This window comes from Heterodontus francisci, unplaced genomic scaffold (genome assembly GCF_036365525.1).
Source record: "Heterodontus francisci isolate sHetFra1 unplaced genomic scaffold, sHetFra1.hap1 HAP1_SCAFFOLD_374, whole genome shotgun sequence".
Lineage (NCBI taxonomy): Eukaryota > Metazoa > Chordata > Chondrichthyes > Heterodontiformes > Heterodontidae > Heterodontus > Heterodontus francisci.
The window spans coordinates 1,060,323-1,074,943 of NW_027140800.1; the positions used below are offsets into that span (position 1 = coordinate 1,060,323).

A 14,621-nucleotide genomic window follows, 5' to 3' on the forward strand; every position below is an offset into this window, starting at 1 on the left:
CTGTGTGGAGTTTGCAAGTTCTCCCTGTGTTTGCGTGGGTTTCCTCCGGGTGCTCCGGTTTCCTCCCACATACCAAAGACTTGCAGGTTGATAGGTAAATTGGCCATTAGCAATTGCCCCTAATGTAGGTAGGTGGTAGGGAAATCTAGGGACAGGTGGGGATGTGGTAGGAATATGGGATTAGTGTAGGATTAGTATAAATGGGTGGTTGATGGTCGGCACAGACTCGGTGGGCCGAAGGGCCTGTTTCAGTGCTGTATCTCTAAACTAAACTAAACTAAACCAGCTGATACACCAGTGAGTTCACACTGGGGAGAGACCGTCCACCTGCTCAGAGTAGAGAAGAGATTCACTCAGTCATCATACCTGCTGATACACCACTGAGTTCACACTGGGGAGAGACCGTTCACCTGCTCAGAGTGTGGGAGGAGATTCACTCAGTCATCCTACCTGCTTATACACCAGTGAGTTCACACGAGGGAGAAACCGTTCACCTGCTCAGAGTGTGGGATGAGTTTCACTCAGTCATCCTACCTGCTGATACAGCAGCGTGTTCACACTGGGGAGAGACCGTTCGCCTGCTCAGAATGTGTGAATGGATTCACTCAGTCATCCTACCTGCAGATACACAAGTGAGTTCCCATTGGGAAGAGACCGTACACCTGCTCAGAGTGTGGGAAGAGATTCACTCAGACATCCTACCTGCTGACACACCAGTGAGTTCACACAGGGAAGAGGCCGTGCAGCTGCTCTGAGTTTGTGAAGAGATTCCCTCAGTCAACCTACCTGCTGATACACCAGTGAGTTCAAACTGGGAAGAGAACGTTCAACAGCTCAGAGTGTGGGAAGTGATTCACTCAGTCATCCTACATGCTGATACACCAGTGAGTTCACACTGGGGAGAGACCGTTCATCTGCTCAGAGTGTGGGAAGAGATCCACTCAGTCATCGTCCCTGCTGATACACCAGTGAGTGCACACTGGGGAGAGACCGTTCAACTGCTCAGAGTGTGGGAAGCGATTCGCTCAGTCATTCTACCTTCTGATACACCAGTGAGTTCAAACTGGGAAGAGGCCGTTCACCTGCACAAAATGTGTTACGAGATTCACTCAGTCAACCTGACTCATGATACACCAGTGAGTTCAAACTGGGAAGAGAACGTTCACCAGCTCAGAGAGTGGGAAGTGATTCACTCAGTCATCCTACCTGCTGATACACCAGTGAGTTCAAACTGGGAAGAGACCGTTCAACAGCTCAGAGTGTGGGAAGAGATTAACTCAGTCATCCTACCTGCTGATACACCAGTGTGTTCACACTGGGGAGAGAACGTTCACCTGCTCAGAGTGTGGGAAGAGATTCACTCAGACATCCTAACTGCTGATACACCAGTGAAATCACACAGGGAAGAGGCCGTGCAGCTGCTCGGAGTTTGGTAAGAGATTCCCTCAGTCAACCTACCTGCTGATACACCAGTGAGTTAACACTGGGAAGAGACCGTTCACCTGCTCAGAGTGTGGGAAGAGATTCACTCAGTTAACCGACCTGCTGATACACCAGTGAGTTCTCACTGAGGAGAGACCGTTCACCTGCTCAGAGTGTGGGAAGGGATTCACTCAGTCATCCTACCTGCTTATACACCAGTGAGTTCACACGAGGGAGAAACCGTTCACCTGCTCAGAGTGTGGGATGAGATTCACTCAGTCATCCTACCTGCTGATACAGCAGCGTGTTCACACTGGGGAGAGACCGTTCGCCTGCTCAGAATGTGTGAATGGATTCACTCAGTCATCCTACCTGCTGATACACCAGGGAGTTCACACTTGCGAGAGACCGTTCACCTGCTCAGAGTATAGAAGAGATTCACTCAGTCATCCTACCTGCTTATACACCAGTGAGTTCACACGAGGGAGAAACCGTTCACCTGCTCAGAGTGTGGGAAGAGATTCACTCAGTCATCCTACCTGCTGATACAGCAGCGTGTTCACACTGGGGAGAGACCGTTCGCCTGCTCAGAATGTGTGAATGGATTCACTCAGTTATCCTACCTGCTGATACACAAGTGAGTTCCCATTGGGAAGAGACCGTACACCTGCTCAGAGTGTGGGAAGAGATTCACTCAGTCATCCTACCTGCTGATACACCAGTGAGTTCACACTGGGGAGAGACCGTTCACCTGCTCAGAGTATAGAAGAGATTCACTCAGTCATCGTACCAGCTGATACACCAGTGAGTTCACACTGGGGAGAGACCGTCCACCTGCTCAGAGTAGAGAAGAGATTCACTCAGTCATCCTACCTGCTGATACAACAGTGAGATCACACTGGGGCGAGACCGTTCCCCTGCTCAGATTTTGGGAAGATATTCACTCAGTCATCCTACCTGCTGATACACCAGTGAGTTCACAATGGGGAGAGACCGTTCACCTGCTCAGAGTGTGGGAAGAGATTGACTCAGTCATCCTACCTGCTGATACACCAGTGAGTTCACACAGGGAAGAGGCCGTTCACCTGCTCAGAGTGTAGATAGAGATTCACTCAGTCAAACTACCTGGTGATACACCAGTGAGTTCAAACTGGGGAGAGACCGTCCGCCTGCTCAGAGTATAGAAGAGATTCACTCAGTCAGACTACCTGCTGATACACCAGCGAGTTTACACTGGGGAGAGACCGTTCACCTGCTCAGAGTGTCGCAAGAAATTGACTCAGTCATCCTACCTGCTGATACACCAGTGAGATCACAGTTGGGAGAGACCATTCCCCTGCTCAGAGTGTGGGAAAGGATTCACTCATTCATCCTACCTGCTGATACACCAGTGAGTTAACACTGGGGACAGACCGTGCTCCTGCTCCGAGTGTGGGAAGAGATTCACTCAGTCATCCTACCTGCTGAGACAACAGTGAGTTCACACTGGGAAGCGGCCGTACACCTGCTCAGAGTGTGGGAAGATATTCACTCAGTCATCCTACCAGCTGATACACCAGTGATTTCACACTGGGGAGAGACCGTTCACCTGCTCAGAGAGTGGGAAGAGATTCACTCTGTTATCCTACCTGATGATACACCAGTGAGTTACCACTGGGGAGAGACCGTTCACCTGCTCAGACTGTGGGAAAGGATTCACTCTGTCATCCTACCTGCTGATACACCAGTGAGTTCACACTTGGGAGAGACCATTCCCCGGCTCAGAGTGTGGGACTGGATTCACTAAGTCATCCTACCAGCTGATATACCAGTGATTTAACACTGGGGAGAGACCGTTCACTTGCTCAGAGTGTGGGAGGAGATTCACTCTGTTATCTTACCTGCTGATACACCAGTGAGTTCACACTGGGGAGAGACCGTTCACCGGCTCAGAGTGTGGGAAGGGATTCACTCAGTCATCCTACATGCTGTTACATCAGTGAGTTCACACTGGGGAGAGACCGTTCACCTGCTCAGAGTGTGGGAGGAGATTCACTCAGTCATCCTACCTGCTTATACACCAGTGAGTTCACACGAGGGAGAAACCGTTCACCTGCTCAGAGTGTGGGATGAGATTCACTCAGTCATCCCACCTGCTGATACAACTGTGAGTTCACACTGGGGAGAGACCGTTCACCTGCTCAGAGTGTGGGAAGAGATTCACTCAGTCATACGACCTGCGGATACACCAGTGAGTTCACATTGGGGAGAGACGGTTCACCTGCTCAGACTGTGGGATGAGATTCAGTCAGTCATCCTACCTGCTGATACACCAGTGAGTTCACACTGGGGAGAGACCGTTCACCCGCTCAGAGAGGGGGAAAGAGATTCACTCAGTCATCCTACCTGCTGATACACCAGTGAGTTCACACTGGGAAGAGACCGTTCAACTGCCCAGAGAGTGGGAAGAGATTCACTCAGTCATCCTACCTGCTGATACACCAGTGAGTTCATGTTTCGGAGAGATCGTTCAACTGCTCAGAGTGTGGCAAGGGATTCACTCAGTCATCCTACCTGCTGATACACCAGTGAGGTCACACTTGGGAGAGACCATTCCCCTGCTCAGAGTGTGGGAAAGGATTCACTCAGTCATCCTATCTGCTGATACACCTGTGAGCTCACACTGGGGAGAGACCGTACACCTGCTCAGAATGTGGGAAGATATTCACTCAGTCATCCTACCAGCTGATACACCAGTGATTTAACACTGGGGAGAGACCATTCCCCGGCTCAGAGTGTGGGAAAGGATTCACTCTGTCATCCTACCTGCTGATACACCAGTGAGTTCACACTTGGGAGAGACCATTCCCCGGCTCAGAGTGTGGGACTGGATTCACTAAGTCATCCTACCAGCTGATATACCAGTGATTTAACACTGGGGAGAGACCGTTCACTTGCTCAGGGTGTGGCAAGAGATTCACTCAGTCATCCTACCTGCTGAGACACCTGTGAGCTCACACTGGGGAGAGACCGTTCACCTGCTCAGAATGTGGGAAAGGATTCACTCAGTCATCCTACCTGCTGATACACCAGTGATTTCACACTTGGGAGAGACCATTCCCCGTCTCAGAGTGTGGGAGTGGATTCAATCAGTCATCCTACCAGCTGATACACCAATGATTTAACACTGGGGAAAGACCGTTCACCTGCTCAGAGTGTGGGAAGAGATTCACTCAGTTATCCTACCTGCTGATACACCAGTGTGTTACCACTGGGGAGAGATAGTTCACCTGCTCAGAGTGTGGGAAGAGATTCACTCAGTCATACTACCTGCGGAAACACCAGTGAGTTCACACTGGGGTGAGACCGATCACCTGCTCAGTGTGTGGGAAGAGATTCACTCAGTCATCCTACCTGCTGATACACCAGTGATTTCACACTTGGGAGAGACCATTCCCCGTCTCAGAGTGTGGGAATGGATTCAATCAGTCATCCTACCAGCTGATACACCAATGATTTAACACTGGGGAAAGACCGTTCACCTGCTCAGAGTGTGGGAAGAGATTCACTCAGTTATCCTACCTGCTGATACACCAGTGTGTTACCACTGGGGAGAGATAGTTCACCTGCTCAGAGAGTGGGAAGAGATTCACTCAGTCATCCTACCTGCTGATACACCAGTGAGCTCACGTTTAGGAGAGATCGTTCAACTGCTCAGAGTGTGGGAAGAGAATCACTCAGTCATCCTACCTGCTGATACACCAGTGAGATCATACTTTGGAGAGACCGTTCACCTGCTCAGAGTGTGGGAAAGAGATTCACTCAGTCATCCTACTTGCTGATACTCCAGTGAGTTCACACTGGGGAGAGACCGATCACCTGCTCAGTGTGTGGGAAGAGATTCACTCAGTCATCAAACCTGCTGATACACCAGTCAGTTCACACGAGGAAGAGACTGTTCACTTGCACAGAGTGTAGGAAAGAGATTCACTCAGTCATCCTCCCTGCTGATACACCAGTGAGTTCACACTGGGGAGAGACCGATCACCTGCTCAGTGTGTGGGAAAGAGATTCACTCAGTCATCCTACCTGCTAATACACCAGTGAGTTCACACTGGGGAGAGACCGTTCACCCGCTCAGAGTGGGGGAAAGAGATTCACTCAGTCATCCTACCTGCTGATACACCAGTGAGTTCACACCGGGAAGAGACCGTTCACCTGCCCTGAGAGTGGGAAGAGATTCACTCAGTCATCCTACCTGCTGATACACCAGTGAGCTCACGTTTAGGAGAGATCGTTCAACTGCTCAGAGTGTGGGAAGAGAATCACTCAGTCATCCTACCTGCTGATACACCAGTGAGATCATACTTTGGAGAGACCGTTCACCTGCTCAGAGTGTAGGAAAGAGATTCACTCAGTCATCCTACTTGCTGATACTCCAGTGATTTCACACTGGGGAGAGACGGTTAACCTGCTCAGAGTGTGGGAAAGGTTCACTCGGTCATCCTACCTGCTGATACACCAGTGATTTCACACTGGGGAGAGACCATTCCCCTGCTCAGTGTGTGGGAAGAGATTCACTCAGTCATCCTCCCTGTGTGATACACCAGTGAGTTCACACCGGGAAGAGAGCGTTTTCCTGCACAGTGTGCGTTATGAGGTTCACTCAGTCATCCTACCTGCTGATACACCAGTGAGTTCATACTGGGGAGAGCAAATTCACCTGCTCAGAGTGTGGAAAGAGATTCACTCAGCCATCCTACCTGCTGTTACAACAGTGAGTTGAGACTGGGGAGAGACCATTCAACTGCTCAGAGTGTGGGAAGAGATTCACTCAGTCATCCAAACTGCTGATACACCAGTGAGTTGACACTGGGGAGAGACCTTTCACCTGCTTAGGGTGTGGGAAAGAGATTCACTCTGTCATCCTACCTGCTGATACACCAGTGAGTTCACACTGGGGAGAGACCGTTCACCTGCTCACAGTGTTGACAGGATTCACTCAGTCATCCTACCTGCTGATACACCAGTGAGTTATCACTGGGGAGATACCGTTCACCTGTTCAGAGAGTGGGAAGGGATTCACTCAGTCATTCTACCTGCTGACACACCAGTGAGTTCACACTGGGGAGAGACCGTTCACCTGCTCATAGTGTGGGAAAAGATACACTCAGTCATCCCACCTGCTGATACACCAGTGAGTTCACACTGGGGAGAGACCTTTCACCTGCTCAGAGTGTGCGAAAGAGATTCACTCTGTCATCCTCCCAGATGATACACCAGTGAGTTATCACTGGGGAGAGTCCGTTCACCTGTTCAAGAGAGAGGGACGGGATTCACTCAGTCATCCTACCTGCTGACACACCAGTGTGTTCATACTGGGGAGATACCGTTCACCTGCTCATGGTGTGGGAGGAGATACACTCAGTCATCATACCTGCTGAAACTCCAGTGAGTTCACACTGGGGAGAGACCGTTCACATGCTCAGAGCGTGGGAAGAGATTCACTCAGTCATCCTACCTGCCGATACACCAGTGAGTTCACACTGGGTAGAGACCGTTCCCCTGCTCAGAGTGTGGGAAGAGATTCACTCAGTCATCCAACCTGCTGATACACCAGTGAGTTCACACTGGGGAGAGACCGTTCACCTGCTCATAGTATGGGAGGAGGTACACTCAGTCATCATACCTGCTGAAACTCCAGTGAGTTCACACTGGGGAGAGACCGTTCACCTGCTCAGAGCGTGGGAAAAGATACACTCAGTCATCCCACCTGCTGATACACCAGTGAGTTCACACTGGGTAGAGACCGTTCCCCTGCTCAGAGTGTGGGAAGAGATTCACTCAGTCATCCTACCTGCTGATACACCAGTGAGTTCTCACTGGGGAGTCACCGTTCACTTGCTCAGAGTGTGGAATGAGATTCACTCTGTAATCCTTCTTGCTGATACACCAGTGAGTTCACACTGGGGATAGACGGTTAAACTGCTCAGAGTGTGGGAAAATTTCACTCAGTCATCCAAACTGCTGATACACCATTGAGTTAACACTGGGGAGAGACCGATCACCTGTTCAGAGTGTGGGAAGTGATTCACTCAGCCATCCTACCTGCTGATACACCAATGAGTTCACACTGGGGACAGACCGTTCACCTGCTCAGAGTGTGGGAAAGTTTCACTCTGTCATTCTACCTGCTGATACACCAGTGAGTTCACACTGGGGAGTGACCATTCCGCTGCTCAGAGTGTGGGAAAGGATTCACTCAGTCATCCTACCTGCTAACACGCCAGTGAGTTAACACTGGGTAGTGACCGATCACCTGCTCAGAGTGTGGGAATTGATTCACTCAGTCATCCTACCTGCTGATACACCAGTGAGTTCACACTGGGGAGAGACCATTGACTTGCTCAGAGTGTGGGAAAGAGATTAAATCAGTCATCCGACCAGCTGATACACCAGTGAGTTATCACTGGTGAGAGACCGTTCACCTGTTCAGAGAGGGGGAAGGGATTCACTCAGTTATCCTACCTGCTGACACACCAGTGAGTTCACACTGGGGAGAGACGCTTCAACGGCTCATAGTGTGGGAGGAGATACACTCAGTCATCACACCTGCTGAAACACCAGTGAGTTCACACTGTGGAGAGACCGTTCACCGTCTCAGAGTGTTGGAAGAGATTCACTCAGTCATCCTACCTGCTGATACACCAGTGAGTACACACTGGGGAGAGACCATTCACCTGCTCCGAGCGTTGGAAGAGATTCACTCAGTAATCCTACCTGCTGATACACCGGTGAGTTCACAGTGGGTAGAGACCGTTCACCTGCTCAGAGTGTGGGAAGACATTCACTCAGTCATCCTACGTGCTGATACAGCAGTGAGATCAGACTGGGGAGAGACCGTTCACCTGCTCAGAGTGTGGGAAGAGATTCACTCAGTTATCCTACCTGCTGATACACCAGTGAGTTCACACTGGGTAGAGACCGTTCACCTGCTCAGAGTGTGGGAAGAGATTCACTCAGTCCTCCAAACTTCTGATACACCAGTGAGTTCACACTGGGGAGAGAGCTTTCTCCTGCTCAGATTCTGGACAGAGATTCACTCAGTCATCCTACCAGCTGACACACCAGTGAGTTCACACTGGGGAGAGACGCTTCAACTGCCCATAGTGTGGGAGGAGATACAATCAGTCATCATACCTGCTGCAACACCAGTGAGTTCTCACAATGGGGAGAGACCGTTCACCTTCTCAGAGTGTTGGAAGAGATTCACTCAGTCATCCTACCTGCTGATACACCAGTGAGTTCACACTGGGTAAAGACCGTTCACCTGCTCAGAGAGTGGGAAGACATTCCCTCAGTCATCCTACCTGCTGATACACCAGTGAGTTCACACTGGGGAGTGACCGTTTTCCTGCTCAGAGTGTGGGAAGAGATTCACTCAGTTATCCTACCGGCTGATACACCAGTGAGCTACCGTGGGGAGAGCATGTTCAACTGCTCAGTGTTTGGAAATAGATTCACTCAGTCATCCTACCTGCTGATACACCAAAATGTCACACTGGGGAGTGACCGTTCACCTGCTAAGAGTGTGGGAAGAGATTCATTCAGTCATCTTCCCAACTGATACACCAGTGAGTTCACACTGGGGAGAGTCCGTTCACCTGCTCAGAGTGTGGGAAGAGATTCACTCAGTCATCCTACCTGCTGATACACCGGTGAGTTCACAGTGGATAGAGACCGTTCACCTGCTCAGAGTGTGGGAAGACATTCACTCAGTCATCCTACGTGCTGATACAGCAGTGAGATCAGACTGGGGAGAGACCGTTCACCTGCTCAGAGTGTGGGAAGAGATTCACTCAGTTATCCTACCTGCTGATACACCAGTGAGTTCACACTGGGGAGAGAGCTTTCTCCTGCTCAGATTGTGGACAGAGATTCACTCAGTCATCCTACCAGCTGATACACCAGTGAGTTACCGTGGGGAGAGCATGTTCACCTGCTCAGTGCGTGGAAATAGATTCACTCAGTCATCCTACCTGCTGACACACCAGTGAGTTCACACTGGGGAGAGACCGTTCACCTGCTCCGAGCGTTGGAAGAGATTCACTCAGTCATCCTACCTGCTGTTACACCAGTGAGTTCACACTGGGTAAAGACCGTTCACCTGCTCAGAGAGTGGGAAGACATTCCCTCAGTCATCCTACCTGCTGATACACCAGTGAGTTCACACTGGGGAGTGACCGTTTACCTGCTCAGAGTGTGGGAAGAGTTTCACTCAGTTATCCTACCGGCTGATACAACAGTGAGCTACCGTGGGGAGAGCATGTTCACCTGCTCAGTGTTTGAAAATAGATTCACTCAGTCATCCTACCTGCTGATACACGAAAAGGTCACACTGGGGAGTGACCGTTCACCTGCTCAGAGTGTGGGAAGAGTTTCATTCAGTCATCTTACCAACTGATACACCAGTGAGTTCACACTGGGGAGAGACCGTTCACCTGCTCAGAGTGTGGGAAGAGATTCACTCAGTCATCCTACCTGCTGATACACCAGTGAGGTCACACTGGGGAGTGACCGTTCACATGCTCAGGGTGTGGAAAGAGATTCATTCAGTCAAATTACCTACTGATACACCAGTGAGTTCACACTGGGGAGAGACCATTCACCTGCTCAGAGTGTGGGAAGAGATTCACTCAGTCATCCTACCTGCTGATACACCAGTGAGTTCTCACTGGGGAGAGAACGTTCACCTGCTCAGAGTGTGGGAAGTGATTCACTCTGTCTTCCTATCTGCAGATACACCAGTGAGTTCACACTGGGGATAGCGCATTCACCTGCTCAGCTTGTGGAATGAGATTCACTCAGTAATCCTTCTTGCTGATAGACCAGTGAGTTCACACTGGGGAGAGACGGTTAAACTGCTCAGAGTGTGGGAGTGTTTCACTCAGTCATTCTACCTGATGGTACACCATTGAGTTCACACTGGGGAGAGACCGTTCACCTGCTCATAGTATGGGAGGAGATACACTCAGTCATCATACCTGCTGAAACTCCAGTGAGTTCACACTGGGGAGAGACCGTTCACCTGCTCAGAGCGTGGGAAAAGATACACTCAGTCATCCCACCTGCTTATACACCAGTGAGTTCACACTGGGTAGAGACCGTTCCCCTGCTCAGAGTGTGGGAAGAGATTCACTCAGTCATCCTACCTGCTGATACACCAGTGAGTTCTCACTGGGGAGTGACCGTTCACCTGCTCAGAGTGTGGAATGAGATTCACTCAGTAATCCTTCTTGCTGATACACCAGTGAGTTCACACTGGGGATAGACGGTTAAACTGCTCAGAGTGTGGCAAAATTTCACTCAGTCATCCAAACTGCTGATACACCATTGAGTTCACACTGGGGACAGACCGTTCACCTGCTCGGAGTGTGGGAAAGTTTCACTCTGTCATTCTACCTGCTGATACACCAGTGACTTCACACTGGGGAGAGACCGATCACCTGCTCAGAGTGTGGGAATTGATTCACTCAGTCATCCTACCTGCTGATACACCAGTGAGTTCACACTGGGGAGAGACCATTGACTTGCTCAGAGTGTGGGAAAGAGATTAAATCTGTCATCCGACCAGCTGATACACCAGTGAGTTATCACTGGGGAGAGACCGTTCACCTGTTCAGAGAGGGGGAAGGGATTCACTCAGTTATCCTACCTGCTGACACACCAGTGAGTTCACACTGGGTAAAGACGCTTCAACGGCTCATAGTGTGGGAGGAGATACACTCATTCATCATACCTGCTGAAACACCAGTGAGTTCACACTGTGGAGAGACCGTTCACCGTCTCAGAGTGTTGGAAGAGATTCACTCACTCATCCTACCTGCTGATACACCAGTGATTACACACTGGGGAGAGACCATTCACCTGCTCCGAGCGTTGGAAGAGATTCACTCAGTCATCCTACCTGCTGATACACCGGTGAGTTCACACTGGGTAGAGACCGTTCACCTGCTCAGAGTGTGGGAAGACATTCACTCAGTCATCCTACCTGCTGATACAGCAGTGAGATCAGACTGGGGAGAGACCGTTCACCTGCTCAGAGTGTGGGAAGAGATTCACTCAGTTATCCTACCTGCTGATACACCAGTGAGTTCACACTGGGTAGAGACCGTTCACCTGCTCAGAGTGTGGGAAGAGATTCACTCAGTCATCCAACCTTCTGATACACCAGTGAGTTCACACTGGGGAGAGAGCTTTCACCTGCTCAGATTGTGGACAGAGATTCACTCAGTCATCCTACCAGCTGATACACCAGTGAGTTACCCTGGGGAGAGCATGTTCACCTGCTCAGTGTGTGGAAATTGATTCACTCAGTCATCATACCTGCTGAAACACCAGTGAGTTCACACTGGGGAGAGACCGTTCACCTTCTCAGAGTAGAGAAGAGATTCACTCAGTCATCCTACCTGCTGATACACCAGTGAGTTCTCACTGGGGAGTGACCGTTCAACTGCTCAGAGTGTGGAATGAGATTCACTCAGTAATCCTTCTTGCTGATACACCAGTGAGTTCACACTGGGGATAGACGGTTAAACTGCTCAGAGTGTGGGAAAATTTCGCTCAGTCATCCAAACTGCTGATACACCATTGAGTTCACACTGGGGACAGACCGTTCACCTGCTCGGAGTGTGGGAAAGTTTCACTCTGTCATTCTACCTGCTGATACACCAGTGACTTCACACTGGGGAGTGACCATTCCGCTGCTCAGAGTGTGGGAAAGGATTCACTCAGTCATCCTACCTGCTAACACGCCAGTGAGTTAACACTGGGGAGAGACCGATCACCTGCTCAGAGTGTGGGAATTGATTCACTCAGTCATCCTACCTGCTGATACACCAGTGAGTTCACACTGGGGAGAGACCATTGACTTGCTCAGAGTGTGGGAAAGAGATTAAATCTGTCATCCGACCAGCTGATACACCAGTGAGTTATCACTGGGGAGAGACCGTTCACCTGTTCAGAGAGGGGGAAGGGATTCACTCAGTTATCCTACCTGCTGACACACCAGTGAGTTCACACTGGGGAGAGACGCTTCAACGGCTCATAGTGTGGGAGGAGATACACTCATTCATCATACCTGCTGAAACACCAGTGAGTTCACACTGTGGAGAGACCGTTCACCGTCTCAGAGTGTTGGAAGAGATTCACTCACTCATCCTACCTGCTGATACACCAGTGATTACACACTGGGGAGAGACCATTCACCTGCTCCGAGCGTTGGAAGAGATTCACTCAGTCATCCTACCTGCTGATACACCGGTGAGTTCACACTGGGTAGAGACCGTTCACCTGCTCAGAGTGTGGGAAGACATTCACTCAGTTATCCTACCTGCTGATACACCAGTGAGTTCACACTGGGTAGAAACCGTTCACCTGCTCAGAGTGTGGGAAGAGATTCACTCAGTCATCCAACCTTTTGATACACCAGTGAGTTCACACTGGGGAGAGAGCTTTCACCTGCTCAGATTGTGGACAGAGATTCACTCAGTCATCCTACCAGCTGATACACCAGTGAGTTACCCTGGGGAGAGCATGTTCACCTGCTCAGTGTGTGGAAATTGATTCACTCAGTCATCCTACCTGCTGACACACCAGTGAGTTCACACTGGGGAGAGATGCTTCAACTGCTCATAGTGTGGGAGGAGATACACTCAGTCATCATACCTGCTGAAACACCAGTGAGTTCACACTGGGGAGAGACCGTTCACCTTCTCAGAGTGTTGGAAGAGATTCACTCAGTCATCCTACCTGCTGATACACCAGTGAGTTCACACTGGGTAGAGACCGTTCACCTGCTCAGAGAGTGGGAAGTGATTCACTCTGTTATCCTACCGGCTGATACACCAGTGAGCTACCGTGGGGAGAGCATGTTCACCTGCTCAGTGTTTGGAAATAGATTCACTCAGTCATCCTACCTGCTGATAAACCAAAAGGTCACACTGGGGAGTGACCGTTCACCTGCTCAGAGTGTGGGAAGAGATTCATTCAGTCATCTTACCAACTGATACACCAGTGAGTTCACACTGGGGAGAGACCGTTAACCTGCTCAGAGTGTGGGAAGAGATTCACTCAGTCATCCTACCTGCTGATACACCAGTGAGTTCTCACTGGGGAGTGACCGTTCACCTGCTCAGGGTGTGGAAAGAGATTCATTCAGTCAAATTACCTACTGATACACCAGTGAGTTCACACTGGGAAGAGACCATTCACCTGCTCAGAGTGTGGGAAGAGATTCACTCAGTCATCCTACCTGCTGATACACCAGTGAGTTCTCACTGGGGAGAGAACGTTCACCTGCTCAGAGTGTGGGAAGTGATTCACTCTGTCTTCCTACCTGCTGATACACCAGTGGGTTCACACTGGGGATAGCGCATTCACCTGCTCAGAGTGTGGAATGAGATTCACTCAGTAATCCTTCTTGCTGATAGACCAGTGAGTTCACACTGGGGAGAGACGGTTAAACTGCTCAGAGTGTGGGAGTGTTTCACTCAGTCATTCTACCTGTTGGTACACCATTGAGTTCACACTGGGGAGAGACCGTTCACCTGCTCAGAGTGTGGGAAGAGATTCACTCAGTCAGACTACCTGCTGATACACCAGTGAGTTTACTCTGTGGAGAGACCGTTCACCTGCTTAGAGTGTGGCAAGAGATTCACTCAGTCATCCGAACTGCTGATACACCAGTGAGATTACACTTCCGAGAGAACATTCCCCTGCTCAGAGTGTGGGAATGTATTCACTAAGTCATCCTACCTGCTGATACACCAGTGAGCTAACACTGGGGACAGACCGTTCAACTGCTCCGAGTGTGGGAAGAGATTCACTCAGTCATCCTACCTGCTGAAGCAACAGTGAGTTCACACTGGGAAGAGGCCATACACCTGCTCAGAGTGTGGGAAGAGATTCACTCATTCATCCATCCTGCTGATACACCAGCGAGTTCACACTCGGGAGAGACGGTTAACCAGCTCAGAGTGTGGGAAAGGATTCACTCATTCATCCCACCTGCAGATACACGAGTGAGTTCACACTGGGGAGAGATCATTCACCTGCTCAGAGTGTGGGAAGACATTCACTCAGTCATCCTACCAGCTGATACACGAGTGAGTTCACACTGGGGAAATAACGTTCACCTGCTCAGAGTGTGGAAAGAGATT

The 14,621-nt window shown here is 50.3% G+C and overlaps 1 pseudogene; it reads left to right on the top strand.

The window, feature by feature from the left end:
* Window positions 1-510: 510 nt before the first annotated feature.
* Window positions 511-10,176, top strand: LOC137361174 (zinc finger protein 585A-like; annotated as a pseudogene).
* The last annotated feature ends 4,445 nt before the right edge of the window (window positions 10,177-14,621 follow it).